Source organism: Macaca nemestrina, chromosome 7, assembly GCF_043159975.1.
Source record: "Macaca nemestrina isolate mMacNem1 chromosome 7, mMacNem.hap1, whole genome shotgun sequence".
NCBI classification, from domain to species: domain Eukaryota; kingdom Metazoa; phylum Chordata; class Mammalia; order Primates; family Cercopithecidae; genus Macaca; species Macaca nemestrina.
In genome coordinates, this window is record NC_092131.1 from 90629723 (window position 1) to 90649812 (window position 20090).

A 20090-nucleotide genomic window follows, 5' to 3' on the forward strand; every position below is an offset into this window, starting at 1 on the left:
CTACAGAACATGTTCAAACAGCATCCAACAAAGAAACAGGCTAGTTCGCATCTGAATTTCTAATTCAAAACCGGTCCAGTACAACAGAGGTTAAAAAAACAAAGATTCCAGTTTCTTTCTAGTTTTTTTTTTCCTTATTAAGGTCTTAGTAAAAGCCAGTGATGGACACTTTTTTTTTTTTTTTTTTTTTTAAGACAGAGTCTCGCTCTGTGGCCCAGGCTGGAGTGCAGTGGCACGATCTCAGCTCACTGCAGCCTCCACTTCCTGGGTTCAAGGAATACCTTGTCTCAGCCTCTGGAGTAGCTGGGATTACAGGCATGTGTCATCATGCCCTGCTAATTTTTGTATTTTTAGTAGAGACAGGGTTTTGCCATGTTGGTCAGGCTGGTCTCGAACTCCCAACCTCAGGTGATCTGCCCACCTGAGGGACACTTTTTAACCAACTTAGTATGTTATGGTTTTCTTCATATCTCTTAAGTGCCTTCCAAAATACTGGGCCCCAGCACTTGCTGCTTGCCATGTAGCTCAGTTGATCTGTTGATAGACCCCCACAGAGGGAGAGTGAATGTCTGCTGGCATTCAGGGAGGTCCTAGCTTTTTCCAACCAAAGCTACAGACTCTCAGTAGCTGGAAAGCAGGGATGGTATCTGCCTTGTTCACTGTGATTTCTCTATTTTTAGACACATAGAAAGTGCATAATAAATCATTGTTGAATACATGAAAACACCAAAGAAAGAAAAACAGCAGGAGAAAGTATACATAGCTTGAAACAAAGGGGTAGAGACTGTTATAATCTGCTAAGAGTTTGATATCATCCTCAGATAACTGTGTTATCCACTCTTAATTAATACATTTGAGGGTCTCTTGTCAACCCAACAGTGTTTCTGGGGTGAGATCTGGACTCATAGGATGAAGAGCTTACTGGAGACAGAGCGCATACCTGTGTGCACACATATACACACATGCACTACACACATGCACTACACGCATGTGATCAAGTTGTATTGCAGAAGCAGTTTGTGCGGTACTGTTAAACAATAAGGCTGCATATAAAATGGGGCTAATGGTGTAATTTGGATAATTAGCATAAAGAGTTTAGGAAGATAAATGTTAATTTTTTTTTTTTTTTTTTTTTTTTTTTTTTTTTGAGACAGTGTCTCGCTCTGTCACCCCGGCTGGAGTGCAATGGCACGATCTCAGCTTGCTGCAACCTCTGCCTCCCGGGTTCAAGCAATTCTCCTGCCTCAGCCTCCTGCCTTACAGGCACCTGCCACCACACCCAGCTAATTTTTTGTATTTTTAGTAGAGACAGAGTTTTGCCATGTTGGCCAGGCTGGACTCGAACTCCTGACCTCAGGTGATTCACCCACCTTGGCTTCCCAAAGTGCTGGGATTACAGGCATGAGCCACTGTACCTGGCCAAGAAAGGTTAATCTGAGAAGCAGTTTCCCAGAGGAAAGGGATGGGACTTGGATAATGAGGGATCACAGATGGGGCCTGAGCTAAGGTCAGAGTGATCATAGCCAGTGGACTCAACTGAAGGAGAGAACAGTATTGGGTTTGGTGGACAGTAAGGTGGGACAGGTGGGGTGGGGATTGAACTTCAGAGGGTGGTTTAGGAAATAGATAATCCTAGAAGTTTAGATTTAACGTAATCAGCATAAAGAAGCCATAAATTCTGGAGCAAGAAAGTAATTTGATGGGGGCTGTGTTTTGAGATTACTTGGAATAGCAAGCAGGAGGACAGCTCTGCCTCAGGACCAGAAAGGGAAGGGAAACAGCCTCCCAGGACTGGAATCTCAGCACCATTTTCAGTCACACTGATGGCCAGCTCTCCTGGGATGCTTTGGTGGCACAGAAGCAACTGATAAGGGGAAATGCATTCGGTTTTGATCTTCCCCTTGAGAGGATCTGGAAATGATCAAAGAGTGACCAAGCTTACCTGATATGGTTAATCTTTGTGTCCCCACCCAAATCTCATCTTAAATTATAATCCCCATAATCCGCATGTGTCAAGGGAGAGACCAGGTAGAAGTAACTGAATCATGGGGGCAATTTCCCACATGCTCTTCTCATGATAGTGAGCAAGATCTCCTGAGATCTGATGGTTTTATAAGGGGCTCTTCTCCACTTCACTCAGCACTTTTCTTCCCTGCTGCCTTGTAAAGAAGGTGCCTTGCTTCCTCTTCACCTTCTGCCATGATTGTAAGTTTCCTGAGGCCTCCCCAGCCATGCCAAACTGTGAGTCAGTTAAACCACTTTCCTTTATAAATTACCCAGTCTTGAGCAGTTCTTTATAACAGTATGAAAATGGACTAATAGGTACATTGGTACTGCAGAGAGTGGGGTGCTGCTATAAAGATACCCAAAAATGTGGAAGCAACTTCAGAACTAGTTAGCAGGCAGGGGTTGGAACACTTTGGAGGGCTCAGAAGACAGGAAGATGTGGGAAAGTTTGGAACATTTTAGAGACTTGTTGAATGGCTTTAATCAAAATGCTAATAGTGATGTGGACAATGAAGTCCAGGCTGAGATGGTCTCAGATGGAGATAAGGAACTTGTTGGGAACTGGAATAAAGTTGACTCTTGCTATCTGTGGAACTCTGAACTTGAGAGAGATGATTTAGGATACCTAGTGGAAGAAATTTCTCAAAAGTAAAGTGTTCAAGATGTGACTTGGGTGCTCTTAAGAGCATTCAGTTTTATGCAGTCACAAAGAGATGATTTGGAATTGAAACTTATGTTTAAAAGAATTACAGAGCATACATGTTCAGGAAATTTGTGGCTTGATGATTCAATGGAAAATAAAACCTATTTTCTGAGGCAATATTCAAGCCAGCTGCAGAAATTTGCATAAGTAACAAGGAACCAAATGTTCATCACCAAGACAATGGGGAAAATGTCTCCAGGGCATGGAGACATGCCAGGGGTCTTAACAGCAGCTCCTCCAATTACAAGCCCAGAGGCCTAGGAGGAAAAAGTGATTTTGTGTGCTCAGCCCAGGGCCTCGATGCTTCATGCAGTCTCAGGACTTGGTGTCCTGCATGCCAGCCATGGTTAAGAGGGACCAATATAGAGCCCAGGCCATTGCTTCAGAGGGTGCAAGCCAAAGCCTTGTCAGTTTACACGTGGTGTTGGGGCTGCAGGTGCACAGAAGTCAAGAATAAAGGTTTGGGAACTTCTGCCTAGATTTCAGAGGATGTACAGAAATGCCTGGATGTCTAGGCAGAAATTTGCTGCAGGAGCAGACCCCTCATGGAGTAACTCTGCTAAGGCAGTGCAGAAGGGAAATGTGGGGTCAGAGTCCCCACACGGAATCCCCACTGGGGCATTGCCTAGTGGAGCTGTGAGAAGAGGGCCACCATCCTCCAGACCCCATAATGGTAGATCCATTGGCAGCTTGCACTGTGCTCCTGGAAAAGCCACAAACCCTCAACACCAGCCTGTGAAAGCAGCTGGGAGCGGGGCTGTACCCTGCAAAGTCACAGGGACAGAGCTGACCAAAACAACAGGAACCCACCTCTTGCATCAGTGTGACCTGGATATGAGACATGGAGTCAAAGGAGGTCATTTTGGGACTTTAAGATTTAACTGCCCTGCTGGATGTCTGACTTGCATGGGGCCTGTAGTCCCTTTGTTTTGGCCAATTTCACCCACTTTGAATGGGTGTGTTTACCCAATGCCTGTACCACCATTGTATCTAGGAAGTAACTAACTTGCTTTTGATTTTACAGGCTCATTGATGGAAGGGACTTGCCTCGTCTCAGATGAAACTTTGGACTTGGACTTTTGGGTTAATGCTGGAATGAATTAAGACTTTGGGGGACTGTTGAGAAGATGTGATTGGTTTTGAAATGTGAAAGGGACATGAGATTTGGGAGGGGCCAGGACAGTTGATATGGTTTGGTCGTCCCACCCAAATCTCATCTTGAATTGTAATTTCCATAATCTGCACATGTCAGTGGAGAGACCAGATGAAAGTAATTGAATCATGGGGGCAGTTTCCCCCATGTTGTTCTTGTGATCATGAGGGAGTTCTCATGGGATCTGATGGTTTTACAAGGGGCTCTTCCCCACTTCGCTCGGCACTTCTCCTTTCTGTTGCCTTGCTTCCTCTTCGCTTTTTGCCATGATTGTAAGTTTCCTGAGGTCTCCCCAGTCATGCTGAACTGTGAGTCGGTTAAACCTCTTTGCTTTATAAATTACGCAGTCTCAAGCAGTTCTTTATAGTGGTGTGAAAATGGACCAATACACTGCCAAACAGCCACAATGCTACACATGCTCACTTCAACCTCAAGCTTGGTCTACATTTCTCTAATGCCCTCTGGAACAACCAAATCTTTTGTTAATGAGAAGGCAGAGAGTGTGAGTGTCTTTTTCTTGGGAATGGGTCATAGTTGGCTGACATTATGAAACTTAGCCTAGCTTATGTTTTCATAGGGCACCCCATTTTGCTTTTTAAAAAATTCCACTAGAGAATTCACAGGCTGAAGAGAGGGTACCCCTTCTTGAGTGTCCTAGGTTTCCTAAGTAGTTCTCCCAGTTCTGTGTTAGCAAGTGGCAGGGTAGGATATGGGATAGGTGGTAGAACAGCAGGAAGAGGGAAAAGCTAGGTCATAATCTCCTTGAGATCTGGGATATTGCCTTCATCTTTGTATTTCAAGTACCTTGTGCAATACATGTGTCAGATGAATGATGGCTAGATGAATAGGAAGCATTTTGTTTCTTCATTGTCTTATTCAGATATTACATGGTATTGACAGCCCAGATATCATTCAGACACTCATTGCCCTCTTACCTCTTTAGTCCTCCTATCTGTTTAGTGGTGGCACAACTCATATAAATCTATTCAAAGCACATGGAGCATTGACTGAGATGCCCAGCACAGTGTTCAGTAAAGGAATTGTGGATATTGGAGCTACTAAGTTCTATCTTCCAAACTAAGACAGTCATGGGATTGGTTATTTGGGGAGGTGGACACTTTATCTGCCTACTTCTATTTCCTAATTTCATATTTTGTAGTCTTAGCTCCTCATTTAAAATCCACAGCTTAGGCCGGGCATGGTGGCTCATGCCTGTAATCTCAGCACTTTGGGAGGCCAAGGTGAGCAGTTCATCTGAGCTCAGGAATTCGAGATCAGTCTGGGCAACATGGTGCAACCTTGTCTCTACAAAAAATACAAAAACTAGCCAGGCACAGTGGCATGTGCCTGTGGTCCCAGCTACTTGGGAGGCTAAAGTAGGAGGATCCCTGAGCCCAGGAGGTTGAGGCTGCAGCGAGCCATGATCACGCTGATGCACTCCAGCCTGAGCAACAAAGCAAAACCCTGTCTCAAAAACAAGAATAAAAAATAAAATGCACGGTTTATTCTTTCATGGATGTGGGATATGAAATAGTAAATCTTGAGAGTTAATCTTCTCTGTGGTCTTAATTTGTACTTACAGATGAGCATATGAATATACCCACATCACATACACATATGGATACTTCTTTCTGCACTTCTGTATAATAGGTCTGTGAGTGTGTGCTTGTGTCTGTTTTGGCAGTCATGCTATATTTTTATTCTTGACATCCTTAGGTCCTTCAAAAGATGTGATGAGCCTGGCGCATAGTATGAACCAATAAATACTGGCTGAATGAGTTAATGACTGAATGCTATGTTCAGAGAACAGTAATGCCTGCAACTTGGAAACTTTACACAATCCTTGTACTCAAAATTTAAGTGGAGAAGCTAAGTCTATGTGTATAAAATAAAGGCTGTTACAAAGTAACATAAGGATAAAATAATTAAATATACTATGGACCCCAAAATCTGAGACAGGTCTCAGTTAATTTAGAAAGTTTATTTTGCCAAGGCTGAGGACACACATGCATAACACAGCCTCAGGAGGTCCTGAAGACATGTGCCCAAGGTGGTAGGGGCACAGCTTGGTTTTATACAATTTAGGGAGACATGAGACATCAATCAATACGTGTAAGATGTACATTGGTTCAGTCCAGAAAGGTGGAACAACTTGAGGTGAAGGTGGGACAATTTGAAGTGGGGAGGGGACTTCCAGGTCATAGGTTGGTAAGAGACAAATTACAGAGTTGTAAAAACATTGAATGAGTTAATATATTGAAAAGCACTTAGAACAATACCTGAGTCATAGCAAGCACGGAGTGAATGTTAGCTATGATTATGATTATGATGAATATAATTATTATTAGTATTGTGAAAGGCAAATAAATCTTGGGGCCCCAAAATCACTAAGCTAAAGGGAAAAATAAACTGGAAATTCCTTAGGGTTTGCTTAGGGTTTGCCTTAAGCAATTTGAGTTGCATTCTTTTGAGTTTCTGATTAGCCTCTCCAAATGAGGCCATCAGATGTGTATTTATCTTGGTGAGCAGAGGGGTGACTTTGAATAGAATGGGAGGCAGGTTTGCCCTGAGCAATTTCCAGTTTCTTTTCCCTTTAGCTTAGTGATTTTGGGGTCCCAAGATTTATTTTCCTTTTACAATACTACTAATAATTATAGTCATCATAACCATAATCTTAGCTAATATTCACATTGTGCTTGCTATGAGCCAGGTATTGTTCTAAGTGCTTTTCAATATATTAACTCATTCAATGTTTTTACAACTCTGTAAGTATCACTATTATTTTCCTCATTTTGAAGTTGAGAAACCTGAGGACTGAGAGGTTAAGTAACTTGTCTGGAGTCACACAGCTAATAAGAATAAGGTCACATAGTGAGCACAAGGTGGTATTGGTGGTTAGCAATGAACATTTTCTGGAGGAGGCAAGTTGAGCCATGTCCTGACCCATCATTGACAGCCACACCTATAGCCAGGGACTGTAGGCATAAGTGGCCATTACCCATCTGGCCAGCCCTCAGAGGAGGTGGTGAGCTGAGAGAGACAGTTGTGTTGAGAGCCTGCTCACATGGTGACGTGGTCTGGCCTGCATATAGCACTGTAGCCTTCCCAGAGTACATGCTAATTAATTCTAAGACTCCTTTGCATGAAGTTCTCAGTATTGACTAAACTCTTCAAGGGAAAAATCCCCCTGTTTCCCAGCAAACTCAGAGCTGACCTCCTTCATGACACAGCATACTGACTTCAAGTTTTGAAAGAACGCAATGGGCTGGACACAGTGGCTTACACCTGTAATCCCAGCACTTTGGGAGGCTGAGGCAGGTGAATCACAAGGTCAGGAGATTGAGACCATACTGGCTAACATGGTGAAACCCTGTCTCTACTAAAAATACAAAAAAATTAGCTGGGCATGGTGATACGTGCCTGTAATTCCAGCTACTTGGGGGACGGAGGCAGGAGAATTGCTTGAATCCGGGAAGCAGTGGTTGCAGTAAGCTGCGATCATGCCATTGCACTCCAGCCTGGGTGACAGAGCAAGACTCTATCTCAAAAAAGGAAGAAGGAAGGAAGGAAGGAGGGAGGGAGGGAAGGAAGGAAGGAAGGAGGGAGGGAGGGAGGGAGGGAGGGAAGGAAGGAAGGAGCCCAGTGAATTGGCTTTCAAAAAGTACCTACTGTGGTAGAGAGGAAGAGACACAATGGCAAATATATAGATACATAAATGTGTGCTGTCAGCATCAAGTGTCAACTCTGTGCCAGGAACTGTTCTAACCCCTGGGGATTTAGCACTGAACACGGCAGATGAAAATTCCAGTCCTCCTGAAGCTTACATGGGGGAGAGGCAGATAAGAGATACAGTAAGTTAGAAGGTGACAGGTGACGTGGAGGAAAATGAAGCAGGAGAGGGGCTGGAGTTTGTAAGGAGGGAGGCCCCCAGGGGAGTCTGGATGCAGGGAAGCACTTGTTCTCCTAATAATTTGACAACAGAGGGTCTTCTCCTTAGTTTTCTCACTTTGTCACCAAATGGCCTCTCAGGTCATCCGGCAGAGAGGCTTTCAACCCTGGGTCAGGGTGAGTGTGGAAGTGGAGTGGAGGGGGGAAGGGAGGATAAAATTCAGGTCCTCTCATCCTATCATCCATGTGGGGATCTAGAGGAATCATTGTGTCAGGGAGGGGAGATGATTTTATGACAATAAGACATAGGCTTCCAATTTGATTGGGGCAGGTATTGATCCAGGGATATAAAGATGCCTAAGTCATGTCCCTTGAGAATTCCCAGTGTAGTGGGGAACCACTTGTGAAGACATTTGCTTGTTTCATATTATCCCACAGGAGTTTTTCCACACACTTCTTTAAAGAATGCAGTTTGGTCTTACTCTGTCGCTCAGTTTGGAGTGTATTGGGTGGATTACAGCTCCCTGCAACCTTGACTTCACAGGCTCAGGTGATCCTCCCACCTCAGCTTCCCAAGTAGCTGGGACCACAGCTACCATACCCAGCTATTTTTATTATTATTATTTTTTCTTGTAGAGACAGGATTTTGCCATGTTGTCCAGGCTGGTCGTGATCTCTTGGACTCAAGCAATCCTCCTGCGTTGGCCTCCCAAAGTGCTGGGATTATAGGTGTGAGCCACTGCACCTGGTAGTTTGGTAGCATTTTGACTTAAATTTCTGTCTGTGAACAAATAGCATTTGAAAGGTCTATGAAAATGATAAGATAAAACATGAGAGGAAAACAGTTTGTTGATAGTAAAACCTCAAAAGTTTTGCCGGTTAGGTTAAGCACAATAAGTCCAAAACTGTATTTGTTAAGTTTCTTGGAAGGGATTCCTTCCTTTGAGGGAAAAGTCAGTTGATTCTTACATTTTCTTCTCTAGGAAATTAGGTTAAGGATAGGCTGAAAGCATAAAATGCAGCTTAGAAGTTGCCTGCTTCCCCTTCTTCCCCATCTATACCCATGCATCTATGGGACCTCTGCCCTTGGCTAGGAGAGCTTTTGGCGCAGTATCTTGCTGCTGGCACCCAGAGTCAATTTTCCTGCATCTGGCTTACTGTGTTTTCCTCTTCTAGTTCCTAAGTGGCCCTCCAGAACCTTGACTGGGTTTGTCTCTGGTCTACACTGCTCCTATCTCTCTCCTTCCCAATTTACTATGTGAAAGTCACCAAGTAGACGCTTTGTAATGCACCTCTACTGCTCCCAACACCTCTCCACTGTCATGCTTAATTGTCTACATTTCATTTGTCAGAGATCTGATGTTCACTTTTTAAAATGCAGTGAATCATTAACATGCTAATAAGTACTTAATATCTATTCATGAGGATTCACAATATAAAACTGATTTAATGTCTCAACTCACTGCTTCAGTTTTCTCATAAAAGGAAACAGCTAAGTACTACCTAGGAGAAATGACACCCACATGCATGCATCTTGCTCTTTCCTATAATGCTTCCTGGGGTTCTGTCTTTTCTCTTAGCAATGCACTGATACATTTATGGTGAGGCACAAGTAAGAAAGAGAAGAAAAAAGGAATCAACTTAGAAATCCTTGAGAGAACCATATTTGCTTTTGTTTTCAACTCCACACATGGCCTATTTCCTGCCCTTGGTTATTTTCCTCAGAGGAGCTATGGAGGAGGTGACTAGACTTACACATAGATCCACAGCTCCCACAAAGTCTTCACCAGCAAACCCTCAAAATTCCTCATCCTCATCCCTCTAGCACAACTTATGCAATAGTCTAATTTTTACATCTTATCCCTGAAGAAGAGGGAAGAATTACACCTTGAAGGTGACTCAAAAAAAGATAGCAGATGCTGACGGGGTTCTTTTGATTAAACAGGAGTTATAGAACTATGTCTGAATAGTTCCGATTTGATTTGAACATTATATTTTATCAGCAAATAACATGTGTTTCATTATAGAAGTGACTAAAACAAAGCATGAAAACATGTGGTTCTACAATGTTGGGTTTTTTTGTTTGTCTGTCTGTTTGTTTGTTTGTTTGAGACAGAGTCTTGCTCTGTCACCCAGGCCGGAGTGCAGTGGCGTGATTTTGGCTCACTGTAACCTCTGCTTCCTGGGTTCAAGGAATTCTCCTGCTGCAGCCTCCCAAGTAGCTGGGCTTACAGGGGCCTGCCACCACGCCCACTTTTTTTTTTTTTTTTTTTTTTTTTTGTATTTTTAGTAGAGATTTTTTGTATTTTTAATAGAGATTCGGTTTCACCATGGTGGCCAGGCTGGTCTTAAACTCCTGACCTCGAGGGATCCTCCCACCTCGGCCTCCCAAGTGCTGGGATTACAGGTATGAGCTACTGTGCCCAGCCTCGTTCCCCAATATTCTTTTGGCTTGTTTAATTCTGAGAAAGAGAGTCCAAAATAGGGTTCAGGAGCATTCTTTTCCAAGATATCCCTGGATTAAAAATGAGTGTTGGATGATCACAGTTTGGGGTACTAATTGTTTGACCAGTATTGAACAGCTGAGCTCCAGGGATAGAAAGACATCTAAGACTTGTCCAGTGACGATTCCCAAAGTAGTGGGGAAGCAGATACAAAAATCAGTTAAGTTGTGATAGTGTAGTAAGTGTTGCAATAAAGGTATGCCTACAGAACAGAGAGGGCCGAGGCTAGAGAAGCTTGAGCAGGATTCAGACTTTCATTAGGCACAGAGGCGAGAGAGCAGCTCATGGCAAGGGCCCAGAAGCTGCCCAATGTTGTGTCTGGAATATAGTGGGAAAGGGCAAAAGGAGGTTCTGGAGCAGCAGGTTGCAACCAGGCCATTGTGCCAAGGAACCTGGTCTTGATCCTATAGGAGGAAGGTGGCTGGTAGAGTTTAATCAGCAGAAGAAAAAGAAATGAGAATGGGAACATGAGTTAGGTGACAACTGGATGAAGATGGACCAGACGTAGAAAGCCTCATGTCAGGAAACCAATTCTGCAGTGATCTCCTGGCAGGAAATGAGGCAGACCTGAGCTGAGCCTATCTCAGTGCTTTAAGTTCAACGCTTCTGCCAGATGGTTTAAAAAATGTATGAGCCCATTAATGAAAAAGAGAAAGCCTTCGAAGAGAAAGGCAGACTATGAAGCATTGAGTGAGAAGTACCCAGTGAAAGGAAGGGCATTTATCAATCTTCTCTCTTTGAACTAAATTCATTAGTGAAATCTGAGAAACTTTGGAGCTTCAATGAATTTGAAACTGGCATTTCCCTTTATCTGCATCCAGTCCATTTTTAATTTGCGGTCATCTGTTAGCTGATGAAAAAGGAAAACTGTCTTTCAGCAGTTGAAGACAGCTAATGAGAATCAGGCTCTCAGAGTGGGCGGTACTGCTAATGTTTGGTTTATGAGTGATACAGGAATCAACTTGTTGAAGCTCTCTACTTGTCAAAGCACCTTTAAATAATCCAAGCCCAGAGTTGTTTCATCTTCAGGCAAAAGAAAGTGAAAATGGCTTCAAAGGTTACATCTCAAATGAACACTATAAAATGCATCCACACTTGCCTTTGAAATTGTAGTGGTTCAAGCACATGGAGACAAGCAACAATGTTTATTTCCTGATACTAATGAGCTTATCTGTCTTTACCTATGATGATTGTTCTTAGAGACAAACAGATAAAAATACAAATTATATCTGACTGTTCTAAAAAGAAAAGATTGCCAGACTATTTTATTTTTTGGCGGTTATATGATTCAAAAAAGTAATTTTTTTCTCAATTCCTAGGAAGAAGGCAGATAAATCACATTCCTGTGGACCAATGCCCTTAGTGGATGAGTTTTGTGGCATGGTGGTGATTTAGTTAGCAAGAGCCCTGCCTGTTTTCTGGAGAGTACTATACTTGTCAAACCAGCTCCTAGGACAGTGCAGGGTTGTGACTGGTGTTTTGGGGTTCTCTGCGCATAAGCCCTTTCCTTTTAATACAAACAGCAAGATCATCCTGTTCAGCAGTTGATGAATGACTGTGTGCACCAAAAGGCGACAACGATGAGGCAACTGATGCATTTGTAACTCAATGTCTGACTGAATTCCAGTTTTCTTTTCTCACAGTGGTGAAACAGGAAGCAACATCCCATCAGGAAGAACCTGAGGTGCCATCCAGTAGCTTCGCCTCACGTCACTGACTGCCCTCAGTCAGAAATCTCGACTTGCAACTTTGGAGGGTGGGTCTCTGAAGGAATTTCAGGGCTTACGCAGAGATGAGGTGTGTTGCTCTCTGAGGAGAACGAAGCTGGCTGGAATGCTGGAAGCTGCTCTCTGACTACACTTTACAAGCAAGGGGCACCTTTTGTGGACTGACATTTCAGAAAGGTAGGCACCATCTCATTGACGTAGTTAGAATTTGACGACTTTCAAAACCAAGGTGGCCGTGATTCCGTGTGTGAGCTTGTGGGTGTATGTGTGCCTGGGTGCGTGACAGAGAGAGGAAGAGGAGACAGAGAGTGGGGGAGAGGCAGCTAAATGAAGTCTGATGTTTGGGAGAAATACAGAAAAGACAGACTTGGGGCCCTTTGCTTTGTAGAGTTTTGCTTGTAAGTGTTTAGTAGTGGAGGGTAAATGCTGAGTCCAAACTTCCACTCCTGACCTGCATTGTTCTCGGGCGAGTTTAAACTGATTCATTGAGGGTTAGGAAGAATGGTTTGGGCAATGAAATCACATGCGCTGAATACTCGGCATAGCTTGGTTTATTAGGAAAGCCCTGACTCCAGGCGGAATGAAAGGGGTCACCACAGATCTTTGCCAGGTGGCATGGCAAAGGCCATTTCAGACCGTCTCAGAGTGCCTTAAACTGAGAACAAGGTGGGACTTGCTCACCCCTAGTGGCAAGCCTTCCCAAGCTGCTGCTGTCCTGAGAGATAATAGTGCTCAATGTCATGCCAGGAGAAATTAGCTGTTTAGTTCTAAGGCTGCCAGTCTCATGCAAAAGAAATGAAACAAAATCAAACTACTTTTTCTGATCCAAGCAAACGTTTAGCAAGAATGTTCTGTTAAGCGTTTTTATTTTTTTGAAAGCTTTACACAAAGCAAGGGAAATAAACCTTTAGGGCTGACCAGATAATGAATTTTAATTTATACATTAACCCACAATGTTCAAATGCCTTCTCTACCATAAGTGGGTGTTTGACTTGAAACTTCACCTTTTCATTGCCTTCCCCCTACAAGCCTTTTGTTTTTCTTAAAAGGGGTTTCCATTTATAATTTCATCAACAGAATTTCTGGAAAAAGGGACAAATTCTTTAAAGAGAAAATAAGTATATGTTCATAAAGGTAATAATTGTGTGGTCCTCTCATTAACAATATTTCTGCCTTTTTCTAAAGTATCAATCAAATTGATTTACATAAGTTTGAAGATCATTCTGGGCTAATAATAATCTACATTTACTAAGTCCTTGCTGTGTGTACATGCATTTTCCTATTTAGGGCTCATGATATGCCACTTTCAGATGAGGAATTGAGGCTTAGTGAGATTTACAGTGGTACAGTAGGGATGTGAGAAAGCCACAGTTTTATTGCCTTTCTACACACTAAGATATATGATTTCAGCCCATTCTATATTCCCATTCAATTCCATTAACCCCTCACAGGGTCCTTGTTGTGTGGAGGGATTCCTGAAGCCATGATAATATTCAAACACTCTAACTTGGTATCTTATAACAAAAGGCCAAAATCAATCAATTTATCGCCTGCTTCTGCTGCTGGGGGAAGGCTTGGTGTGGTGGACAGAACATTGACTAGAAAGACAGATCAAAATTCAAATTCCTGAATCCTGCTTACTAACTGTGACCCTGGCAAGTCACTGAAATTCCTTTTTTATTTTTTTGTGATGGAGTCTCGCTCTGTCACTGAGGCTGGAGTGCAGTGGCATGATCTTGGCTCTCTGCAACCTCTGCTTCCTGGGTTCAAGTGATTCTCATGCCTCAACCTCCCAAGTAGCTGGGAGTACAGGCACGTGACACCATACCAAGCTAATTTTTTTTTTTTTTGTATTTTTAGTAGAGATGGGAGTTTTGCCATGTTGGTCAGTCTAGTCTTGAACTCCTGGCCTCAAGTGATGTGCCCACCTCAGCCTCCCAAAGTGCTGGGATTCCAGGTGTGACCCTGGAATCAGTGAAATTCTTCAAATCTCAGTTTCCTTATTTATAAGATAATTATTATAACATCCATCAAACGAGGTTGTTTATTATAAGGCATAAAAAGGCAGGGTATGTCAAATGCCTTCCGTAGGACCTGACAGAGGGTAGGCCCTTGGTAAACAGTATTAATTTCCCCATTTTGCAGTGATTTCTTCATGCTCTTGACATGTTGGATCCTGTTCTAGGACTGGGGGTACCACCAGTGAACAAAGTAGACAAGTTCCTGCCCTCAGGGAGTTGCCTTTCCACTGGTACTTGTTCCTTATATCCTAGTGTACTTTATTGGGAAATCACTTTGCGATTATCTTCCTTTGTGGAGCTGATCCGGCTTTCAAACAGCCTCTTAAGCAAAGTACTGAATGTTCTATGCCAAAAATCCCCCAAAGCACAGTAAAATCAGGCAAAGAGCAAGAACATCAGATACTTCTTTTTCAAAAGTCAGTTTGTTGTGGTAGGCCAGGAAAGTTATGTTTTTACACACACACACACACACACACACACACACACACACACACACACACACACACAGAGTTTATGTGGGTTTTCCCTGGCCTCCACACCACAGCAGAAGCACTGCCAGGAGCTGGCAGAGTGCTCATGGAAGGAGGGTGCTGGGCTGGCTCCAAGGGAGCTCCCTTCGCTCACAGAGCACGGAGTGTATCGTGGCAACTGTTCATTTATCTTGGGCCCCAAGCCATCCACACAACAAGCTTGGACTTTCCAAGCCCTCCCCAACACGAATTTAGGGATGCGATGCAAAGATTGACCTGCAGATATACACCTTTATAAGGATGGATTTGGGACAAAAGCGATTGACTTATGTTTTGGCAAAAAGCCTTCAGTCAAGTTCATCAAGTAGGCCAGCTGGCATCAAGAATGGTGTTTTGGCAATCTGTCTCTATATTTGAATCTGGAGAAACTTCAGATCATAGCAGAGAGATAGCAGAGGGGAACACAGGGAAGCTCTCTCTGGAATCAGCTGCAGGTAGATTCTTTTTTCTCCTGGAAACACCTCAACACACACTACAACAATCTAACTGATCTTATACAGGCCGAGTTTGTGGTTTTATTTACTGAGTGGACCTAGGATGACTGAAGAAATCCTTGTGCCAACCCTAGACAGACCAGACAGTTGGCAGTATGAAAGAAGGTATTCTAAAGTAGCAGGATTTATTTTCCTAAGTCCTGTGCAACAATCAAGTCCATCATTTTACAGCCATACTGTATGTACTGCCTTAAGATTTGTCCTTGTAGCTGGAATTTAAAATGATGAAAACAAATGAAGCTAAAAGTCTAATTAAAATAAATAAATTAGGGTTATGTATAAAAACCCCAATTGGCAAGTGAACGGAGAGATTAAGAATCTTTGACCTTGTACAAAACTGTAACAGCCACAATTCTCCACAGGGCTTTCTGTTGATGGTGGACAGATGTTCAATTGTAAATGGGCTTCAGTTAGATCACTTCCAAAGGTTGTTATTATCATAATTTCAAGGCTGAGAAGTTCCATTAATAAATAGAAAATAGCTCTGATGAGATTTGACTTGGATGTCCATGAAATAAATTTTACCTTTCCCAAATATGAGAATTTTAAATTTCTCCGTCTGTGAGTATCTTCTTGCTACTCAAATATAAAATTAAAGGGTTCTGGTTATTTATTTTTTGGCCTACCTGGCCGCTGGAAAATCTGTGGAGACGATTTGTGCTGGTGTTGGGATTGTATGTTTCGATCTAATGGAAAGTTTCCTTTTTATTGTTTCCTGAGTTAAATCTTTAGGAAATACCAGGAAACTAAGATATTTAACCAAAATTCCCAAATCTGTCTGCTCAGGATTGGTAAACATACACTCACACGCATACACACACGTGTGCATGTGCATAATATGAAAACACAACCAAAACATGCATACATTTCTCAGTAATGAGAAAAGTGTAAAATTCACAGGTAAGGCATATATTTAGGTTATTTGAAGAGGTAAAATATTACATTAAGGAGCTTGAAGCCATTTTTACTTACTATATTCATGTTCTAAGATGAAGTACTTAGTGAAGAAAAATCATGTGATAATCCATTTAATTCTCTGCTGGGATAAGGTCTATTTGTTTTATTTTGATTTCTTTGCCAGACATATTTTACTGGATAGTCAATAAATACTTGTTGATTGGATTGACCCTGACACAGCTGAACAATAAACTAATTATTTCAAAAGTTAAGCAAAACATTCTGAAAGCATTTTCTTCAATAATGAAGATTACTTGACATCATTTAATAACTAACTTGGCTTCAATTTCTTCCCCTCAAAGTTTGTTTTCTTGTTTGACACATGTTTAAAACTTTAAAAACATACGATATACTGATGCTGAACAAATGTCAAATTCTGCAGATTAGCAATTTTCATTTGTAATGTTCACATCACAGGATCATTACTATATTCCACTTTGGGTCAAAGTTACAGGGTTTCATAATGAGCTATTCCTATCCCATTAGCTGTAGCTTGCTTTTCCTGGCTTGATTCCAACAGAGATCTGCCTTATGTGGAATTCTGGGCTATAACTAATTGTGTAAGAGTAAAACTTCAGAGCTATTCTAGGATGACTATAAAATTGTATGCAACTTGAATTTTTCTAAGTGATTGTTGTGTAGATTACACTATTGCAGTGATTTTCAAACGTTTTTAACCATTACTGATAGCAAGAAATACTTTTCAGATCTCAACTTAGGATACATACACACACACAATTCTGAAATAATAGTTTCATAAAAACAATACCTATAGATATTGATGTTTTCTATTTCATTTCATTACACTTTACAAAATTTCTGGTCATAAACTACTAATTAATTTTGTGACCTACTGGTAGTGATTCTCAATACTCTCTGAAAATTATAATCAACTAGGGAACAATAGACCAATGGACTAAGATGATAGAAAAAAACCTCCACAAATTTGGACCTTTGATTTATGACAACATTGGCACTACAGGAAAGGACGGCCATTTGAATGTCCATGTACAAATAAATGAGTCTTGAGTCTCATCTTAAAATTTGTACAGCTCTAAGTATTAATCTAGATGTGATAGGTAAAACAATATAACTTCTAGATCTTCACTGTCCAGTGTGGCAGCTGCTAGCCACATGTGGCTATTGAGTACCTGAAATACTAGAAAATTTAAAATTACATATGTTACTCCCATTTTTTTCCTACTGAACAGCATTGTTCTAGATGACAAGACAGAATATGTGTATGACCTTGGGTAGACAGTGATTTCTTTTTCTTTTCTTTTTTTTTTTTGAGACAGAGTCTTGCTCTGTTGCCCAGGCTGGAGTGCAGTGGCGCAAGCTTGGCTCATTGCAAGCTCTGCCTCCTGGTTCACGCCATTCTCCTGCCTCAGCCTCCTGAGTAGCTGGGACTACAGGCGCCCACCACCATGACCGGATAGTTTTTTGTATTTTTAGTAGAGACGGGGTTTCACTGTATTAGCCAGGATGGTCTCGATCTCCTGACCTTGTGATCTGCTCGCCTAGGCCTCCCAAAGTGCTGGGATTACAGGTGTGAGCCACCGCACCCGGCAATTTCTTAAACAAGATACAAAAAGTACTAACATGATGAAAAATATCTATAAATTGGTTACATTAAAAATAAGAACTTCTGTTTCTCAAAGCATACCACTAAAAGAGTAAAAGACAAACTGCAGGAGAGGAGACATTTGCCATGCAAATAACATGCAGGGAGTCATGCATATAATATGACTTGTTATGCATGTAACAAACAAGGAGTCCTATCCAAAACAGAAACAAGGCAATTCTGAAAGATAGACTATCACAACAGAAAAATGGGCAAGAGGTTTGAACAGGTACTTCACAGAAAAACATATTCAGAGAGCCAAGAAACATGAAACATACTTAACCTTGTTAGCTTTCTGGGGGAATGCAGATTAAAACTGCAGTGAAGTACCACTACACACCCATCAGAAAGGTGAAAATTTAAAAGACAGACATTATAAATATTGGCAAGGATATGAAACCACTGGAACTCTCATACGTCACTGGGAGGAGTGTAAATAGTCACAACAGCTTTGAAAAACTGTTCAGCAATATCCATTAAGCTGAATATACATATGCCTTATGACCTGGCGTTTCCACTCCCAGATATGTGTTCTATAGAAATGCATTCACGTATTTACCTAAAGCATGTGCAAGAATGTTCATAAATGGCACCTTTAAGTGTTATAATCCCAAACTCAAAACAAACCCATATTTCCATCAACAACAGAATGGGAAAACAGATTGTGATATAGTCATGGGATGGAATATAAAACGTCAATGAAAATGAGTTTGCTACTGTTACATGCAACAACAGAGATGCGTCTCAGTCCTGAAAGTTGAGTGAAAGAATCCAGATGCCAAGGAATGTGCTCAAAACAATTGTTTTTACATAAAGTTCAAGAACAGGCAACATGAATCCATGGTGGTGACAGGGAGAGACATGAGGAAGAGTCTGGGGTGCTGGTCGTATTCTTTTGTGCTTTGTCACTTTACCATCTGTATGTTAGACTTCAGTAGTTATATTACAGTGACAATACAGCAGTGACAATACTGATACCAGGACTGTACCTTCAGAAATCTTGGTTTAGTTGATCTGGTTAGGTAGAAAGCATAGTCTAAAAATCTCTCCCAAGGAATTCACATGTAGAACCAGGGTTGGGAACCAGTGCACTAATGGTTCACGACTGGTCCTTTGAAAACCCATGTGCTATGACAAACTGTAATTTTTACACCAGGCTGTGCTAGGCCCTTATTATCTCTGCTCAAGTTACACTGACTTGAAGACATAATTCATATTGAGAAATGTTAGCAACATAAGGAGTCACAAAGTTAACTGCCCTGGAAAGCCAGTCAGGTCCCCGAAAACAGTTGGCCAGGTGGGTAACCATGTGTTCCATTTAAGGCCTATGGCTCCAGTGATTCTTGCCAATCTTCTGAGTTTCTGAGTGAAGCTGCAAATCTGGATTTCTATATGCAAATTCCTGAATTTTCAGTGTTGGCTGAAATTGTTTTAAAGCCCCATGCACCAGTCCAAACTGGTAGGCCCAACTTTGCCAGCACCAAGCTCTCCCATTGGTTTGAAACTCTGACTTAAGTTTTAGACCTATTATAGAAGGATGCTTACAGGCATAGTTGTATAGTATATTAATTATGTTTCTCTTTTTCTGTTTCTGCAGGGATGTTGTGAAACAAAAGGAGACATTTATATATATACATACATATAGTATTTGAGTTCCTCAGTAGAAAGCTATCATATATACTCAGGTAATTATCTTTATTTTATTTTATTTTATTTTATCTTTACTGTGTTTTCTTAACTATAATCTTGGGAAATTAACATCTGTGACTCAGAAGTTGATTATCTGTCACTGTTTTGCATATTCTGGGAACAAGTGGAGTTTTGGGCAAAGCCAGTACCATGCTATTCTCTATGAAATACTATAGATTTGTATTTTTTCCTTTTGAGAGGGGAGATGCAGGAGAAAGCTTCATGTGATAGCAGCAGGTAGCAAAGAGCCATCATTCGGTGGCATTTGCTGTCTGTGCTCTGGTCTTCCCTCCCCCATAACACCTGCTGTTCTGATGGGAAGGAAGGAAGAAATGGCAGTGCTGGGCAGTCCTCTAGCTTCCAACGTCTTACCTGTAAGGAGGAACTTTCAAAACCACATTCCTTCAAAATCATAAAATATGACCCCAAATGATAAAAAATGATCATTTGTACGAGGAAGTCATTCATGAAGCATGTTCACAAATATTGACTTGATGAAAGGCAAATTCAGGTACATAGAAGGGAGGAGTTGCACTTTTACCGTTAATGTCTAAATTTGAGACTGGCTCTGTATCACCTTGAACAAGTTGCTTTATCTCTCTAAACGTCATTGTTCACCTGCAAATTGGAAGCATGAATAATTATTATTGTTGTAAGGATTCAATGAGTGGATGCTTGTGGGTTCAACATTGTAAGCTGTGGTATATACAGTTGTTCGTTACAATTTTAATCATCTCATTTACTTTTTGCAATGGTCTGTGAAAAGCTGGTGTTATTATTCCCAGTTTTCAGC

General features: G+C 41.6%; 1 protein-coding gene across 2 annotated transcripts in view; it reads left to right on the plus strand.

Moving 5' to 3' along the window:
- The window catches only part of LOC105499260 (ceramide synthase 3), a 133250-nt gene that overhangs the window by 3276 nt on the left and 109884 nt on the right, over positions 1-20090 (plus strand). For both annotated transcript variants that reach the window (XM_011771776.2, XM_011771778.2), the window contains exons 2-3: positions 11899-12159; positions 19206-19293. The gene's annotated coding sequence lies outside the window, so the exon portion shown is untranslated. The remainder of the gene's footprint in view (positions 1-11898; positions 12160-19205; positions 19294-20090) is intronic.